The sequence below is a fragment of the Gavialis gangeticus genome, unplaced genomic scaffold (genome assembly GCF_001723915.1).
Source record: "Gavialis gangeticus isolate Ggan-Ray unplaced genomic scaffold, GavGan_comp1, whole genome shotgun sequence".
Classification (NCBI taxonomy): domain Eukaryota; kingdom Metazoa; phylum Chordata; order Crocodylia; family Gavialidae; genus Gavialis; species Gavialis gangeticus.
Genome location: NW_017729031.1, coordinates 85,231,297 through 85,250,279, shown reverse-complemented (window position 1 = coordinate 85,250,279; position 18,983 = coordinate 85,231,297). Strand labels below are relative to the sequence as shown.

The 18,983-nt window shown below is 43.1% G+C and overlaps 1 protein-coding gene across 4 annotated transcripts in view; it reads right to left on the bottom strand.

Annotated features, from left to right (window-relative positions):
- Window positions 1-18,983, bottom strand: part of ADARB1 (adenosine deaminase, RNA specific B1) — a 213,994-nt gene that overhangs the window by 165,293 nt on the left and 29,718 nt on the right. The window lies entirely within an intron of this gene.

Here is an 18,983-nt window from a genome sequence, read left to right as displayed (position 1 = left end):
CTCCCTACCTTACAGCAGGGACCTTGATCTGCCCCCCCATGGCACTTCCCTGCCCCCCCGCCCCAACAGACTTACCAGCCAGATGCAGCTCTCCCAGCTGCCCAGCTGCATATCAGCCAATACGACTCATTAGCATTTGGCCATTGATATCAGCCCACAAAGTCTCTATTGGTGCACCCTTGGCTGAAACCAAATGAATTTGGAAAATTCCCAGTTGCTGAATGATGTGGTGGTAACTTCTGCCAGCTGGCAGATTAGAGCAACTGCTAAGGCTGTTCAAACCTGTGCCTTGGGCCAGGCAGAAACAGATAGAACTATAACCAGATACTCAACAGAACCAAACTCTCAACCCCGACTGAACTTAACAGACAGACACATCAGAGAATCAAGATAACAACCCTCCCTTGTATTTATCTAATATAAAACCCCTAGAAACTTCAGACCTATAGTCCTGTCACCCATGAAAGAAAATGACTAGTATTTCAATGCCAGACTCTTTTGTTTACAGTGACTGCTCAGACAAGAATCACAGAAGCTCTTTCCAAAGTCATGGTTTTGGCTGGACAGCTGTGCAATAAGTAATCATTCAGAAGGTAGGTATTTCTGCAGAAGTACTAGCCTGAACAAACAGCAAAGTCAGAGCAATCTGGATAAATGGTGTTCACATGAAGGGGATCAATTTGTTTTAGCTTTAACAGACTAGTAACAGTCTACCCTGGGCAAATGTGGACTGCATGTTAGAAGCACTGCCTAAGAATGCTCCACCAGTTGTACCTACATACCAATATGACTACCATGTGCAGATTCCTGTTTCTCTCTAACTGTACCATCTAATGTACTTTTAAAAAATATTTTCCTAATAACGTTTTTATCTCTAATGTTATTTTTGCCCATAAGAGGGCACTGCTGCTCAAAAGTAGCTTACTGAAAGTGAAATAAGCCTGAATAGTAAAATTTGGTAAGATTAGAATTCATTAGGTCATCTTTTTCATGAGAGGTGAAAAATCTTCTAGCTGTTAGGAAGCTAAACCTGATGTGATATTTCTTAATCTCACTAAAGACTTTAAAAAATACTTAATCAACTCAGTGGTCTTTATTCCCCTAAAATATTTTTATTGTTCTAACACTTCAATGTTTGTATCCTCCTATGATGCAGAATAACAGAAAGGAGAAAGAATATTTTTTAAAAATTTGCTTGAGGTTAGTCTCAGGAAGTGACATGGAGACAAGACTCAAACGAACACCCAGTGAAGTCCAAAGCTTCCCATTTACTTTAATGGGCACATGATGAGCAAAGCATCTTATTCCTCATCATCACCTTCCCACATTAGACCCCCCTACTGCAATGAAAGCCTCATTTGATTTGGCAGAATTACATTTGATTCTTTGCCTTTGATTCAATGGAAACACTGAATCCTAGATGCAAACACTTTATTAGAGCCCTTGTGTCTAAACAAACATTTCGCTTTTGACAATTTCCATTCTCCATTAATAGTACTTCATCTTAATCTCATTTAACACCTCATCACTGCACAATGCAAGTGACCTTTAATTAAAGATTATTCTCTTCAGTAATGAAAGAAGTAAACAGGATGACTATTTAAAAGCATGTTCCATATTCTCATCGGTTTAAATCATTGTAGGAATTTGATCTCAATGGAACCAACAAAACATACATTAGACAAGGATCTGGTCTTAAGCGTAACAAATTTGTGGTTTATATGTTAAAGTTACTCCTCACTGGATCAAAATCTGGCAACAGGCACTTCACATGTGGAACTGTTGAAATGTTTTATTCCAATTTTTTGCAAAACCTTTGTGCCAGATTATGACAATTTATATATGTTCTCCCTCCCCATCACAAAAATCAAGAGTCATCCATAGATAATTTGCAGTCAGAATGCACATCATAAAGTAATATCAGCAAAAAGCTAAATATCCTATTAGAAGGGAAGATGATGATGGAGGATGATTGCTTTAAACTCATTTATACTAGAGTTAATCAGCTCAGTCAGAAGTCCCTTTTGAACTAATGCCACCCCCCCAGAATCTTCGCAATTTTAAATCATGTATACATTCCTCTCAAGTGTTTTGTACTGCAGACAATCATTATAGCACAAGGACACCAATTAAAGTGTTTTAGAATAAAACATGGACAACCAGAAGTTTCTAAACCTCTTTTGCCTGCCTCTTTAAAGCTCTTTGCAACTATAATAAACCAATTCCATCGAGCACACAATTGAAAAATACACTGTTTGCTTGTCAAAGCAGGGTTAGTAAGATTTTGTTGAGAGGTGCTGAAGCAGGCTGCATCATCAGGGTATAGAGTACAACCATAAAGCTATTCTTCACATAAACAATAAGGAAACAGCAACTTTCAACAACTGAACAGATTTACAAGAGACTAGCAGAAGACATATCCCTAATCCCAAGGCCAGGGGTCAGCATCCTACTGCCCACTAACCAGATCTGACCCACAAAGGTCCAATCCAGGCAGCTGCCCCATCTGGCACTGTGGGCTATGCCAGTGCCATACCATGCTGCCCCACCCCTTTGGGCAGGTGCATGCAGCAGAAACTAAGGGAAGAAGAAGGAGCCCTGAGACCCCATGTTTTACTGCAACCAGAGCAATAGGAGCAGTGGCAGCCAGACAGAAACCTGGGGGGTTGCAGGTTAACCACTTGCAAGTCACATGCAGCCCACAGGCCACCAGTTGGAAAGCCCTGACATGGAAGAAGATAACTCATGTCCCCTCTCCTCCCTACCCTAGTAATCATTCTATGCCAGAGACCTTACCTTCTTGATACTGGCTGGGGATCCCAGAATGCTTACCTTACTAGAACTACCAAGAGAGAATGATGACAAGGTTTACATTATCATCACAAAAGGACTGACCATATTGGTCAACAAGGTAGATTAACAATTTATCTTCATGGGGAAGTTTGCCAGCCTAACAAAAGTGGTATAAATTTTACTACTATAACTATAGTGGTATAACTCCCTATACAGACTCTTCTTACAGAGTAATAGTGCCTTTTTCTGGATTTTATGCTGCTTTCAAAACAAGACCAAACTAGAAAAGGTCTCTCATGCTGGAATAAAGTGAACACACAGACAATAACTCTGATATGAATTTTGGGGTCTAATTATAACTGTAAGTCACATTGTGCAATCATGCTCCTCATTTAATTTTGATGGAGCTTCTGGCCTATACATGGAAAATAGCAAGAAAAAGTTGAGTCCAACCCTTACCTGACCATTTCTTGACTTTAGAGAACATTTATGGATTTTTACATTTTAAGGTAAGAGTCCATCAACATTAAAAAAAAACACCAAAAGAAAATATTGTCAGCACTCTTAACATAGAACTCAGACAAACTTGGTTAAAACACTAGGATCAAGGCCATCACCTCACCTCAGAATATGTCATTTAAAAAAATAACAACCCCCCCCCCAACCAAATCTGTGAACTTGTTTTACAAGCAAAATGTAGATAGAAATGGAATAAAATATTGTAATACATATAAATACAAGCTGTAAATCAAAGCAACCACTTGAGGGCACTGAAGAAATAGCAGAACATTTGCCAATCACAGGTAATTTCAATATAATAGTAATATGACTTAGAAAGGGAATTTTAAAAAATCCGGGGAATTATGAAATATAACTACTGTATATAGATATTTTGCTTCCATGTTCTATATTGAGGCAAGCATGAAGAGCACACAAATGTTACATTTCTAATTTCTTAAACACTACCTTATCAAAACAGGTCTCATATTCTTACTGCTTCTCAAAAGATTTTGAAATCAAAGCTATTATATAAATATATTTTGTTTTCTTAAATGATGCATCATATATTGTTTTGAAATTAATTAGCCTCCCTGCTTCATTAACTTGAAAAAACAGCATGCGTTACAAATGATGATACTAACACGGGACGTTTTTTCAGAAGGAACAAAATACCTCAGATATTTGCACAGACATAAGGGAATTGTTTCCTATACCATCAAACTGTAGCTAGTTGAATCAAATCCTATAACCGTTTAACATATGAACAGTATAATACATATTAACATATTAATCCTATAACCATTTAATGTATTAACACGGTTCTTGGTACCAGACCCACTTTTTTTCCCCTTGAGAGTACGTTCTCCCTATTTTATATTCTTCTTATAAAAATGCACAAGTTGGAATTCAGCCTGGTCACGGAATATGGCAATCCTACTCTTGCAAAAGGAGGCTTTTCAGTGACTACAAATGGCCTGGGCCCCTGTTTCACAATAAGACTGATCCTTCTGCTGTGCAATACACTTGATCATTTATGAAGTACTGGTTTAATACTTTGAAGAAAGGATGTTCACTCCACAGAAAACCATCCTTACTTCCTACAGCTAACAGATTTTATTTAAAGGTCTCCTATTTAAGTACTAATTGGCTCAACACCTAAAAGAAAAAAAACCTGGTGACAACTCAGAAAGGTTTTTCTCTATTTAATAACCATATTTGATCATATACAACTATGGTTAAATTATAAGTGATATCGGGTGAAGACGACATCATTAGATAAGCCAGAGCTTTTCAGAAGTGTAAGACAACTGCAATAGTTCATCTGCATTTCTGAAAAGACTATTTTTCTGTCCACTTCAAATAAACAGTGACACACCACATTTACTTGAATCTAAGGCAATGTTTATTCCCCACATCCAACCTGGGGGGAAAATACTCTCATCTTAGATTTTAGGACAAAGTGGGAGAAGGAGGGAAAAGAGTGTAGAGGGTGACTGCAGATGCAACTCCAACCCTGAGCTCAGGGTTGAAACTATAGTTGCAGCTAGTGCCCACACCCCTACCTACATCCTCTGTTCCCCACAATCACTTCCTGCCCCTATGCTGCACCTTACGTTTCCCTTGCAGTTCTGGCTGGGGCCCTGCTCCAGGGGCAAGGAATATGCAGCACATGCTGGCTTTGGTCATGCAGCAGTGGCATCAGCTCTGGCCAGGGCTAAAGCTGTTATTCCTGCTACATGGCCAGGCTGGAGCCAGAGATAGCACATGCTGTGGGCTCCCTGCCCCTGGCCCTGGTCCTGGCCAAAGCAGGGCACCAAAGCTGCAAGGGTAAGGTAAGTGGCAACAGGACAGGCAGCAGGAAGTAGGCACTATGGGGAAGGGCAGGAGTCACAGGGGACTAAGCAGGGAAGGCAGGTACTGGAGAAGGCAGGAGGGGGACAAGGGATAAAGACACCACAGGGCCAGGCATAAAGAATGAAGGTACTTGGGAAACAGGTAACTAGAAGCCAAGTGGTAGGTAGACCAGGCAGGAAGGGGCAGGGGGTAGGCCTCTTCACTCCCCTGCCCCACTCTGTTTTGTGGCTGTTATATATCACTGAGTGCTTGACTTCAATTGAATATGTACATTTTATACATTAGTGTAAATACATCACCACCCCTCTGATATCCTCACAAATGATTTCTCAGTCTAACAGGATGAATCCCAGTTTATGTATTGAACTGTTTAGCTTGCACCCTTGAGAGGATCCCAGGGTACTGTGGCACCCTGGCTGAGAATTGCTGCCTTAAGCTCTCAGACAGCAATTTATGAAATCTGAAAAAACTGCTTGCCCCAACAGATGTTTTCTGTGTAGCTTCAGAAACAACTACCGAGCATGTTCTACTCAAATTAGTCTGCTCTGTTTTTTGCACATATGCAGAAACACAGGATTCAAATAAAAACCTGAGGCTCCACCTTTTGCTTCTTTCCCTTTATTAGGCTTAATAACTACAATATTAGCATGTGCATTAACAACTGCCTTTCAAGTTTCCTCAGAATCTTTGGTTTCTGTCTGGTCAAGAGGAATACATCTTATCAAACAGGGGGGCCAACCTGCCTCACAGTTGCCTCAAGCAGCTGCTGTGTCTAATGCACGAGCCCAAAAAATCTTTTTGATATAATGGCCACAAGTAAAATAACTGAGGAAAATGAGAGCAGTACGGGGAGGAATATTAACCAGTGGTTAAAAAATTTTTCCATTACTTGACTCGAAACAAAGTTTGGCTTCAAATTAGTTATAGTACCATCCCCTTTGAGAACTGGCATCAAGCCTTCTCCAACACCCAGGCTTGCAACTGGGAGAAGTACACCCCACTGGCTGACATCCTGAGGTGCCACAGCTGCGACGTGACAGTCAACACGCTCTTCGTGGGAATGCTCAGAGTTTGGGACCCCAGCAACGAGAGCATCCTGCATGCCTGCCACGTCTCCCGCTGCTACGCCAAGCTGATGCGCTGCCTCATGGTGTCCAAGACAATCCGCTGGTCCCGTGACATCTACATGGAGCACATCACGGGTCACTGCCAGTACACCAACCCCACCAGACCAACTGCCGTCGTACCGGACCCAGAGGGGACCACCTGAACCCCCCCTCTGCACCTGATTGACTTCACTTCAAGAGAAATCTTCAGCAACAGACAACCCCGCTCCACCTGAAGAGGACCCCCGCAATGAGACTCTATATGGACTGAGACACTTTCATTGATGTACTTCCTCCACCACTGTGGACCACTGTACGGGTTTCTGTGCATCTATCTTCTTTCTCTCTCAGCATCGTGAACCCCCTCCCTCCCCTTCTCCCAGCCCTGGGCTTAGTTAGCTAACATTGTATTTTCTGTAACCTAGTTGCACTCCCCCCCTCACCCCCATCCCTCTTATGTTAGTCCCTTGCTCAGGTGATCTGTATTTCCCTACTGGCTTCTTTTTGGATTCACAATCCTAAACAACTAACAATAAAATTCAATCTGTTCTGGCTCTGTCACTGCACCTTTCCTGGTGAGTTGGAGCAACCCAACCCCCACAGATGGACAGGAAGAAAAGGAAGCTAGAGAGAAAGAAGTATTACTTAATAAGGGGCGTTTAGTTTTTGATCATCTACACCAGGGCTAGGGACAGACATTCAAAAAGCCAGAGGCTAAACTGATTCAACCTTTCCAGGTTAGTCTAAGCTGCCCAGGTTGAACTGGTTTGTAACAGGACAAACATTTGCTCTGGACTGAGGAACAGTGAGCACATGCCTACAGTTGCTTAGACCAGGAGCCAGAGAGCACTAGAGTGCCCTCAGCTGCAAGGAAGTGTGCTGGGGGGTGTTATGGCCAGTCCAGGCTGAACTGGTCAGAGAGGAGTTTAATTCCCCTCTCCCTGTGCCACTGGCAGGGACATGAGCCTGGTCTACCAGAAACTCACCCCTCACTGCCAGGGCATCATGGCCCCTGAAGCAGAGGAGGACAGGGAGAAGGGTTAGTCTCCCCGCTTTACCCCGACAGCCAGATCTGCCCACCATCACTGCCACGCTCGTTCCCTGCAGCAGACTAAGTCCCCTTCTGTCCCCTCCATCAGATGCTGGAGGGAGGGGGAATAACCCCATCCCTGCCCCTCTCCCCCAAAGGGGCCCTGCCCGACAGTGTCTGGCCATGCCCCTGCCCAGCAGCTGCAGTGGGAGGGGCAGGGACTTTGATGGGAGCAGCAGCCCCTATCGTAATATCAGGGAGTGCGAGCCCCTTCCCAGTGGGGGCACTGCACTGCGGGACTGGCAGAGCGGGGGCAGGCTGCACACGGCAGCACCAGGGTCTGGAGAGGGCCAGAACTTTCCCACCCCCTGCCAGTGCAGCCACACTCCGCAGCAGCTTCTCTCGACCACATCGTAGCTCTCTGTCAGGAAGGGGCTTGCACAGGGTGACACATAGGGGGTGACACGTAGGGTGTCCACCCCCTGAGACTGCCGGTTCTAGGGAGTGGGGGAGCTAGGTGGGAGTGGGGACAGGGCCAGACACCACCTGCAGGGCCTCTGGGAGGGGGTCTGGGGTCTGCCTGCCGCTGTCGCTTCGTCTGTGCTTGGGGCAGCATCTGGTGGAATAAGCTCCCTCCTGGCAGGAGAGGGCTGGCCCCAAGCGCAGACCGAGTCTGCCTGCCGCTTGGTCTGCAGCCACCACTCAGTTGAGGGAAGCTGCTGCAGGGCATGGCAGTGCTGAGAGGGCTCAGAGAGCTCTGGCCTGCTCCGGACCCCAGTGCTGCCACGCTCAACCCATCACTGCTCTGTCAGCCTTGCAGGAAAGGAACTCGAGCTGCCTAACATTATGATAGGGGCTGCTGCTGCCACCATTAAAGGCCCTGCCCCCTTCCACTGAACAACACTGAGCTGTGGGGTCACCATGGCTTGTTGACTCTCCATGCTGACACTCGTGGGGTCCACCCCAATGAACTATGTGGTAAATCATGAGCCTTTTGGCTTTGGACTAATAGCATGCTTAGGTTGCACTATACTGTACTGTACAAGTAGATATAAAGGTGCTGCTTACATGTGTGTTTATGGAGTACCTATGCTAAAACTTGTAGCTGTTTCTAAAAAAGTAAGATGTATCAATTCTGGATTAACTAAGTGCATGGGTGCTGCCTATGATACATATGTTTAATTAAGGTTATGTTTTCAGATTTGTTCCTCCATGTGCTCCGGGAGAGCAGGGTCTGGAGCTGCCAGGGGGAAAAGCTGGAGAGAAGCAGAGAGCAAAGGGGCTACCTGACCCCCTGGATTTATTTTCCTTGCTCTAGCAGTGGGAGGTAGATAAATGCAATGCAAACATCTAATAATTAGATTTTATATCTGGAAAACTATAAATTTACATGTTTTCCATATATATATATCCTAATTATTATGGAATCATTTTATATTTGAGTAAATATGGTAATCCTTCTCACCCATCTCAACTGCTGTCAGTACTGTACTATTAGTAGCTCAGAAACTTACTCAGTCCCATCAACTTACCTTCATGGCTAATATTAGAGGCAGATATCTGGGACAACCATAAGGAGCCTTAACGAGGTGCAGAAAAATGAGCAGAGTCTGAACAACAAGGTCTCACTAATAAGGTAACAAGCATTAATGAAGTGTGAAAATCCAAGAGTAGACTATTCCTGCACAAATTAACAAGCATGCTTAAACTGGCTCAAGTGGTTCTCTTAATATTGAAATCAAAGGGATTTGACAAATCCCTTTGTATTATTTTCAGGATTTAAAATGGCTACCCATCTTACCTGCTGGCAGCTTACGGCCTCTATACTGTTCTGCATTTAGCAACTTTCCTAGGACCACAAAGCAAGCCTAAAGCGTAGACATGGACAAAATTCAGTTAAGTCAATGGCTTAAATCACAAAACCATTCTTCGCTTACCATTTTCCTGTCTCATTTACTAGACATTATCTAGCTTCTGCAGAACATGAGGTAATCTTCATATTTTTAAATATAATATATTGGAAACAATGAATTAATATTCCTTAAATAAGAAAATGTCAAGTTTATTCATTAATCATAAAAAACCTCTTCAATTGGATTAGTTAAGCAGGGTTTTGAATCCAAGACCATTAACAATGTACCCAAGACTTACAACACTTGAGCAAATGGATAAACTGACAGTAACACTAGGTAGCAACAAAGGAAAAAAAACACACTGAGATATTGCAGTGAATGGAACCATTTCATGCAGAACAGCAAAGCACATAAGTTTAGGTTGTATATTTTCAGAGGCAGTGGGTAAAAGTGGCTGGCATGTTTACCTGTCACATTAGAGATGTGTCTTCTATGCCCAACTAGGGAAGAATTGATTTCACAAATTCTCTTTTGCTCCTTTGTTCTGTAAAATGGGGGGAAATGTGGACACAACTGTTTCTCTTCTAACAAAGGGGTAGAAAGCTCTGATCAACAATAAGATAACACAATAAGATAGCACAATCATTACTGCCAGTGAGAAGAGGCAAGATTAGACCATAAGACTTCCAAATCTCAGGCCAGCATACTACGCACTAAAGGTGGTCAGCTTTTACAAATTATAAACTGTAAAGACAGTAAACATGGAAAATTTCAGGCCAAAATAAGTGGAGTCAGGAAGTGTTTTAAGCAACTGAGAACAAGGGGAAATTATGGTAAGTATTTCATAGTGGTTAGGGGCTGGAAGGGAACTTACAAGATTATCAGGTCCAGCCCCACTGCACTTGGGCAGGAAAGACTGCTGGGGTCAGATGACCCCAGCAAGGTGGGCATCAAGATGCTTTTTGAAATGACTGTACCATCTCGGGGGGGGGAGCCTGTTCCCAAACCTTGGCACTCAGCTTGTAAAGAAGTTTTGCCTTATGTTTAGCCTGAAATAATCGTCAATCAGCTTGTGCCCATTATTTCTTGTCCTCCCCTGGGGGGCCTTGGTGAACAGATGCTCCCCCAAGCCCTGATGTACGCCCTTGTACGAGTCTTCTCTTTTCCAGGCTCAACGGTCCCAAGTCTTTCAGCCTCTCCTTGTATGACCTGGTCTCTAGGCCTCTAGTCATGCACATGGCCCTCCTTTGGACTCTCAAGTTTCTCTACATCCTTCCTGAAGTGCAGCACCCAGAACTGGACACAGTACTCCAGCTGTGGTCTCACTAAGGCCAAGCAAAGCAGGAGGATGACATCCTTAGCCTTGCTTGAGATGTCTTGGCAGATGCTTGTACTGTTTGATTAGCTCTGGCAGATACGGCATCACACTGGTAGCTCATGTTCATTTTGCTGTCTATCGTGACACCCAGGTCTCATTCAGATGTGGTGCTAGCAAGCATTCCACTACTGAGCTTGTGTGTTCTCCCCAGCTGGAGCACTTTACATTTTTCCATATTAAATGAAATCTGGTTGAGTTCTGCCCACCTCACAAGCTTGTCCAGGTCGGCCCATACTGCCCACCTGTCTTTAAGCGTGACCATACTCTCCCGTAGTTTGGTGTCATCAGTGAATTTTAATACCTGAATCCAAATCATGGATGAACATGTTGAAAAGCACTGGTCCAAGTACTGAATCCTGAGGGATGCCACTGGTCACCCTCTGCCATGACGACTCAGTTCCATCAATCAATACTCTCTGGGTCCTACCACAGAGCCAGTTACCCAGCCACCAGACTGTAGTCAAGGTCACATTTTCCCAATTTTTACATGAGGACTTCATGGGAAACCAGGTCAAAGGCCTTTGTGAAGTCCAGGTATATGATATCAACCTCATTTCCCCCATCCAGGTGGTGAGTAACCCGATCATAGAAGGAAATGAGGTTTGTCTGGCATGACCTGCTAGTAACGAAGCCATGTCGGCTATCCTTCAGAATACTGCTTTCTGCTAGCCTGTCTGTAATGTTTTCTTTGATTTTTTTTTCCAGGATCTTACCATGGATTGAGGTGAAACAGATTGACCTGTAATTTCCCAGGTCCTCCTTTCTCCCTTTCTTAAAGTTAGACACCACATTGATCTTCTTCCAGTCTTCTGGGACCTCTCCCGACTGCCACGAGTCTTCAAACAACTTTGCCATGAGTCACGTGATGACATTGGCCAGTTCTTGAAGCACCCTCAGGCAATCTTAAATAACATGTTCTCCCAAACAAAGATAGATTGGAGATTCAGGATACATGCAAGGTAAAAAGCATTGTAGGAATGATTAAATTAATCCAAACCAAGTATTAACTTGGTAAATATGAAAGTAAAATTAAAGTTTTAAAAAATTCCAAGTATATTAAGGTATGGGCATACACAACTCAGGGACACAAATAACCCTAGATTCTCACCCACATATTTAAAAATTGTAAATTATTTTTCATTAAAAGAAATCAGAATTCAATAAATTGCATCATTCAGTCCATGCTTCATGTTCTAAAACACAACTACTTTGCTTATTGCAATAAAATATTTCTTCTCTCTCACCCTGAAGTCAAGTCTTATATATCCTAAAAAAACTACGATCTGGTATATCTGGTAAGCTAATTATGCTAAGTTTAGTATCTCATACCATAAATTAATATTTCCAACCCCTGGACTTACATTTATCTCTTCCAGAGAACACTTGATTTTCTTAGGACTACTGGCCATGACTACACCAGATGCTGAATGCGCAGTCATTATTGCGCAGTCATTTAGTTTATACAAGTACTAAATGCATAGTAACCAAAGTTACTGAGCAGTTGCACCAAGGAACAGCTGTTTTGTGATGCTGACTGTGCAGTAGCTCGTGACTACTGCGCAGTAGCATCACATTATGCTTCCTGCCATGCCACGCTACTGCACAGTAGTCACGAGCTACAGCTCAGTCAGCATCTTGTGTAGACATAGCCACCGAGACTAAAAGCATCCTTTCAACAGAACCATTCCTGTTGCATCTAAAAGTGCAGCCTCTATTAAATGAAAGTTGTGTTCATTTAACCCAAGTCCTCTGATACATTTCATTACTGAATTAATTCACTATTCAGCAGCTAAAAATACTAGCCACTTCTGGGAAGGTATGTCTTTACTATCCTTGACAATCCCATGCTACACTTCATTTTTCCTCATTTTACTTGCACAACTGAAGCTCTAAATGCCACTTCAATCACAATATTGCTAACCAAGGAGGAATCGCCAAATCCCCTTCACTGATGCATATTTCCACTACTGAAGTTAAGAACAAGGTTTACTAAGGAACTGATTCTTTTCCTTCAGTTTGCTATGCACTTCTATGGGGAAGGTGATTATACTGCCAAGAAGAAAGGAAACTTTGAATTGGTAAAGCAAACAACCATCAAGTCAACCAGTTAAAATGCAACTCTAACATCTTTTCTTAAATGTTTTACACCAAGATGTCAAACACATGGTCTGAGAGTCAAATCCAGCACATGGAGCTGGATAACCATGGGGTTGCTGGAGTCAACCCCATGCGCTGGCCCTGACCCCACATGCTGCATGCTGCATACAGGCTGGACCCAGCACCACAAACCCTGTACACAGCACAAGGGCTTGATCCAGAACATGCACTGGTTACAGATCAAGCTATGCTGGAACCAGTGTGGAAGGCCTGTCTGGTGGGACACCACATGTTGTGCACACTCCCTGCCAGCCCCATACCCTATGTGTAGGGAATGCATCCAGTCCAACTCCATGTGCTACATGCAGCACATGCCAACCACACAGCTCACTTTGCACATGGAAAATGGGACCAGAACAGGGTGTGTGCTGCTCGTAGGCTGGACTCGGTACTGCACACAGCACAGGGGGGCCCGGCATATGGGCTGAATGCAAGGGAACATAGTAGACTCCTCAACTCTGGAATCAGGGCTGGACACCTTCTGGAAATATATGCTCCAGTTCTGCCAGAAGTTTTTGGGTAAGTAACAAGTATTACTGCATGATAATTCTATGGCTTCAGCAAGAGGACAAAATAAAAGACCATTAGACCCTTTGACCTTAAAGAATCTATTAATTTTAAATCACTAAATTATTGAATTTCCTGCTGTCAGCGTGTCTTTGGGGGAAAGCTGGCTTTCAGCCAGCCATGACAATATTAAACCCATCTGCCCTACTGAGCATGTTGCAATTATAAAAACTGACAGACTTAATATTAACATAGTCCACAATGTGAATTCTTGTTTTTACTAACAGATATTTAGCACATTTCTAGACAGACAAGTAAAAGGAGGCTTCCACTCCCAAATGATTTGAAAGTCTTCCAGCAGCCACACTTTACTTCTCAGGTAGAAATCCTGCTTTCTAGTTTTAGGCAGAATTCTCTAACTGTACCTCTTATCATCATGAAAAAATGAAGATCTTTGTTGAAATTTCTTTAAGTTCAGTGAACCATGAGTTCCTAAACATGACTGAAGAAAATAACCAGAAAACTGCTAACAAAGGCTGACAGCAAAGATAGGTCCTTTTATCTTATTTTCAGGCATTTAGAAGATATTTCATAGATTTCATAGACTTTTGGGCTGGAAAGGACCTTGGGAGATCATAAAGTCCAGCCCCACGCCCCAAGGGCAGGAAGTTAGCTAGGGTCAAAGGATCCCAGCAAGACAAACATCTAAACGCTTCTTAAAGGAGTCCAGAGTAGTAGCAGACCTCAGAGCCCAACTGGGCAGGGTGTGGGTATGTGGGATGTAAGGGAGGTTGGGGGGTAGGGACCCCCAGACACTCCCCCCCATGGCATGCAGCCCCCGCTGCCTGGCAGCAGCAGCAGGCAAGGTCAGGGCTCCCATGCCCAGCACAGGCACAGCTCCAGCCAGCGTGGCACAGGGAGGGAGCAGAGCCTGACTTATCCCCACAGCTCTGCTCCGAGCCTGCAGCTCCAGCACTCGCAGCAGGGAAGCCCCTCACCAGAGCCAGCTGCTTCCCTCACTCCCTGCTGTGCAGGTCCCCACACTCTGCTGAGAGCGGAGGGAGCCCCACGCCCTGCTTTCCCGCAGAAACCGGCATGGGGCTTCTCCTTTGTAAGTGGGAGCTGCAGGTGTGGCACAGAGCCCAGGGAATAGAAGCGGCTGGGCAGGCTGTGCTCCTCCCCCTCAGTGCAACACTGGCTGCCTCTATTGCAGAGGCCCTGCACTGCACGCCTGCAGCTCTGCACTCGCAGAGGGGAAGCCCCATCCTGGACTCTGCATGAAGCAGGGGGCTGGGCTCCCTCCAGGAAGCGGAGCCCAAGGGATAAAGCAGGCTCCACTCCCTCCCCCTACCCAGTGCTGGCTGGAGCTGCGCCTGTGCCAAGCACCAGCACCCTGATTTCCCTGCCTGCTGTATGCAACCAGATGCAGAGCTGGGGGGGGGGGAGGGGGCGGAGCTATGCCCCCCCAAGGTCCCGCAGCACGCCTAGTAATGTCTGATGGCACATCGGTGTGCCACAGCACACTGGTTGAGAAACACTGTAATATACCATACCTACTCAAACAGAAGTTGGTCCTGATTATTAGACGACCGCTAATAATTAGATTCTATATATGGAAAAATCTATAAATTTGTTGTAATTTTCCAGGTATAGAATCTAATTATTGGAGGTTTGCCTTGCAATTGTCCTCCTCTCACTGCAAGAGGAGAGAAAGTAAATCTGGGGGGTCAAGTAGCCCCTTTGCCTTCTGCTTTCCTCCACTTCTTTCCCCTGGCATCCAGACCCTGCCCTCCCTAAGTACATGGAGGAGCAAATCTGAAAATGATAACCTTGAAATTAAACATGGCTACAGCAATTTTCATACAGTATCCATGCACTTAGTTCATCCAAAATTGATGCATATTACCTGTTTTTGAAAATGCTGTAAGCTTTAGCATAGGTACTCCATAAACACACTTCTGAGCAGTACCTTGGCACCTACTTATATGAAGTACAAACTATGCATGGTATTAGTCCACAACCAAAGACTCACGATTTACCACATAGTTCATTGGGCTGGGCCCCACGAGAGTCAACAGCATTTCGAGCCATGATGACCCCCCAGCTCAACAGTGCTCAGTATTCATGTCTAGTCCAGATATCCCCTACACTACACATGTACTCCAGAGAGCCCCCACCCATTACTGAAACTGGGTGTTTTTGCCGAGAGTCCTGGGATGCTTCAACGATTTCTATCCAGGTGAGGCACAAGGCAACCTGGTCTGACTTCATCTCATGGAGGGCAGAGCTGCCCTAATCATATATGCCCGACTGAAAGAGGGTGACAGAGGGATTCTGGATGAACTCTTTGAGGCCTCCTTTGGTAATGTTTACCAGATATTTAAGAATGGTGAAGAAACAGGAATCATTGGAAACATGAAAGAAAAGCATAGCTCATCTGTGGGAATGAAGAGGAAGTCAAAATGTATGCAATGTCATGGCTCACCATGACTTGAAAAGAGTCAGTAGTGAGGGGGACTTCACTTAATAGACATTACCATATGTTTTATTCAGATAGGCTTTGCTAAGCTTGTTCCTTTGAACTTTAGGTTAAGAGCTACTGAGACTCAGAGGCATCTAAATCCGAAGATCTCTGGGCTTGCACACAGGATGCCTGCTACAGATTTTAAAGCATCTGAAACCCCAGGCTGAAGAGTCTGAGACACAAGACACTTGCTGGTAGCAGTGCCACATAGACCTAAACCACTGAGCTCTGTGATTTAGCTAATTTGGCCATTTAGCTGATTTGGACCAAGACATGAAATTGAAAAGTAAAGAAAACCCACAACATATCCTTGTGGAAAGTTCCCATAAGCATGTTTATCTAACACGGACCTCGTGTTTTAGTCATGCTCAGTGTTGGCTGCATTTAATCAATTTCATAGTTGGTTTCTATTACTGAGCACATGCTGCGTTTGGCAGCAGTTTAATGATAGACAAAGTATTTACTGCAATTTCCTTGCATATGATTTTAAGATGAAGCTGGAAAAACCTCATCTTGTATTTAAGTACGTATGATATCCTCCTTTATCAGGTGTCTTATAGATATTAACTCTAAAAAAGTTATTGAGGAGGCTATGCTAGCTAACTTCAGAAAATAATTGACCTCCTATACAGCTGTATTTATATTCCTAATTAGCTGTATTTATATTCTTAATTACTCAATCCATTTCCAGGTAAATAAAGGTTCACCTTTTGTTACCTTCGAACCTTCAAGTCTGGTAACTTGTTAAATGAGACTATTTACTTTCCCTGTCAGATTAGCTACTTCATTATCTTCAGAACACATAACTGTAAAATTATCTGAGCTGGTTGTTCACTGATGTTTAAATGCATCAATTTGCTGTTATTTTTGGACATTTCTATCTCCAAGAGCACAATGTCTTTAATAACAATGAAGCCCAAACCCAAAAGGTCATTTAACTTCTCACATATCCTTATCTTTCATAATCGTTCCAATTTACACCAGACATAACGATCATTTCAAAGGCTCCTGCTTTTGCTATTCTTAGGTTCAAAGCAGGCTAATTTAGAGGTCAGCAGCCTTTTGCCAGCAGGGGATAGAACTTCTGATCCTTTGCAGCAAGGAAAGCACAGAGGTGTCAGAGCAGCAGGCTCCAGAGCAAAAGGAGGGTGAAGAGGGGATGGGAAAGCAGGTGACCCTTTATCATGGATCCCCCATGCCAGATCCAATGGAGCTCTTGGCAAGTCATAGGTTGTCAACCCCCTGGTCTTATCCAATAGCATTTTTTTCCAAGTCATTTGGAAAGCATCAAATACAATTACAATTAAAAAAAAAAGAGAGGAAAAAAAAATCACAAGAAAAACGGACCTTATTTATTTTCCACAAAGCTGGCAAAAAAATCTTTATTTGTAGTCACAAACTTTTTTTTAATAAAAAAATTTCAAATAAACTCTTTTCTACTTTTTACTCCTACAAATATTTATAGGAAAATCCTATGTATATAAACGCACATTTATATTTATACATGTGTAAAATCTTTATATTGACCAACTAATGCCAACTGTAAGTAAGTATCTGCATCTGTCTTTTCCTATTATCTCAGTTGTAATGCTTCCTGGCTCAGGTACAAGATTTACAGATGGGGACATATGCAGACAAGGTTCTTTGAGTAAATCCGATATCTTTTATTAGACCAAATCAAATGGGGACAAGCTTACTCTCTAAATCAGAATGAAATCCACCGCACAAAAGTGCAACAGCAGCAGCACTGTGAACTTAACATTATCAAGGCAACCTTGTTATTGATTACAACACAGATAAGAACAAACACGAAGTACTGAAATCTAATAAGTCTTGTGGGAACAAACAAACAAAAATTCTGTCATAAGAAACATTTTATAGTTTATTGTAAAGAAACTGAAGAAAGTCAGTATATCGAAATAATTAAAAATATAATGAAGCTTCTCTTACTCATTACTAAAATGCTGGGTTTATTTTACTCCTGAAAATATCTTTAGATTTACTGAAAAAAAGCTGCAATGAAATTAAAAGTAAGCATGCTGCACTTTTTGAAGTAGAGTTTCTGGAATGTATTCAGTGTTTAATTTAGTCAGTAACATTTACAGCTGCATTATTTCTGTTTTATTCTCTGCATCAAATACATATACATACATACATGTATACACATATATACATACGTATATACAGACACACACCAGCTGAATGAATTACCCTAATGCTACTATATTTATGTCATTAAGAACAGTACATTATGCTTTAAAAAATAGGACATTCAGAACGTGCATGTTCAAATCATACTGATTCAGTACGAGAACAACTATTCTTGCTGAAAATTCAGATACATGTCATGATACATTAATCATAGCATCAATGTGCCCAAAATTATCCTGCATTTACATGCATATTTTAATGGAACACCATGTGCATGCTAACAGGGATTCAAGATACAAGCATGACAACCAAATACTTAACTGTTGTATACAATCCACATGAATTATAAAAAAATGTTACCTTTTAAAGCCTATAAGTTGCTTCACAAAGAACAAATAATTAACTGATCTATCATAGAATCATTGCAAGTAAACTGAAAAGTTCACTACTCTAGATACACTGGGTGTTATGGATTGTGCAGGGGAAAAAATAGATACATCCTCCAAAGTTTCTAACAGCAGCCTCAAAACTGAATATTAGAAAACCTGAAATTGAGAGGGGCTAGTCAGCTTCAGGGCTGCTAATACTATTGCACCGACATGAACTTAATGAACATTATTTATACTGAACTGGGTAAGTGCACACTCCAGATAAGTATATAGTTGATGTTTCATTTGTTTTGGGTTTTTCTTCAGTCTGAGGCAATGCACTTAATAGAGTACACTAGTGCTATGTGAAGCTTCTGGTGGTGATTTGGAGGAGGCTGAATCTCCAGATCCAAATCGAATCAGCAGACCAATAAAAAGGTCTGAATTGATTTGAAAAGATTCTTTGAAAAAGATTCAGAGAGCTTTGATGATTCAGACAGTCCCCAGTGGCTGCAGCATGGAGCTGAAGCCAGACTCAGAAGTAGGGGGCCAGAGGGGGAGGCTCGGGTAGGGGACTGTGGGGGGACCCCTGCCAGCTCCCATCCCCTGCCTGCTGCCCCAGCCCCCCCGACTCCCACCCACTCCCCCAGCACCCTCCATAGCTGCCCTGCCCACCTGAGCTCCCAGTGATTTAAAAAAAGCCCGAACTCACCAGGTGCTGCTGTGCAAGGGGAGGGGGTGGCGATCCCCACTGCCCCCCC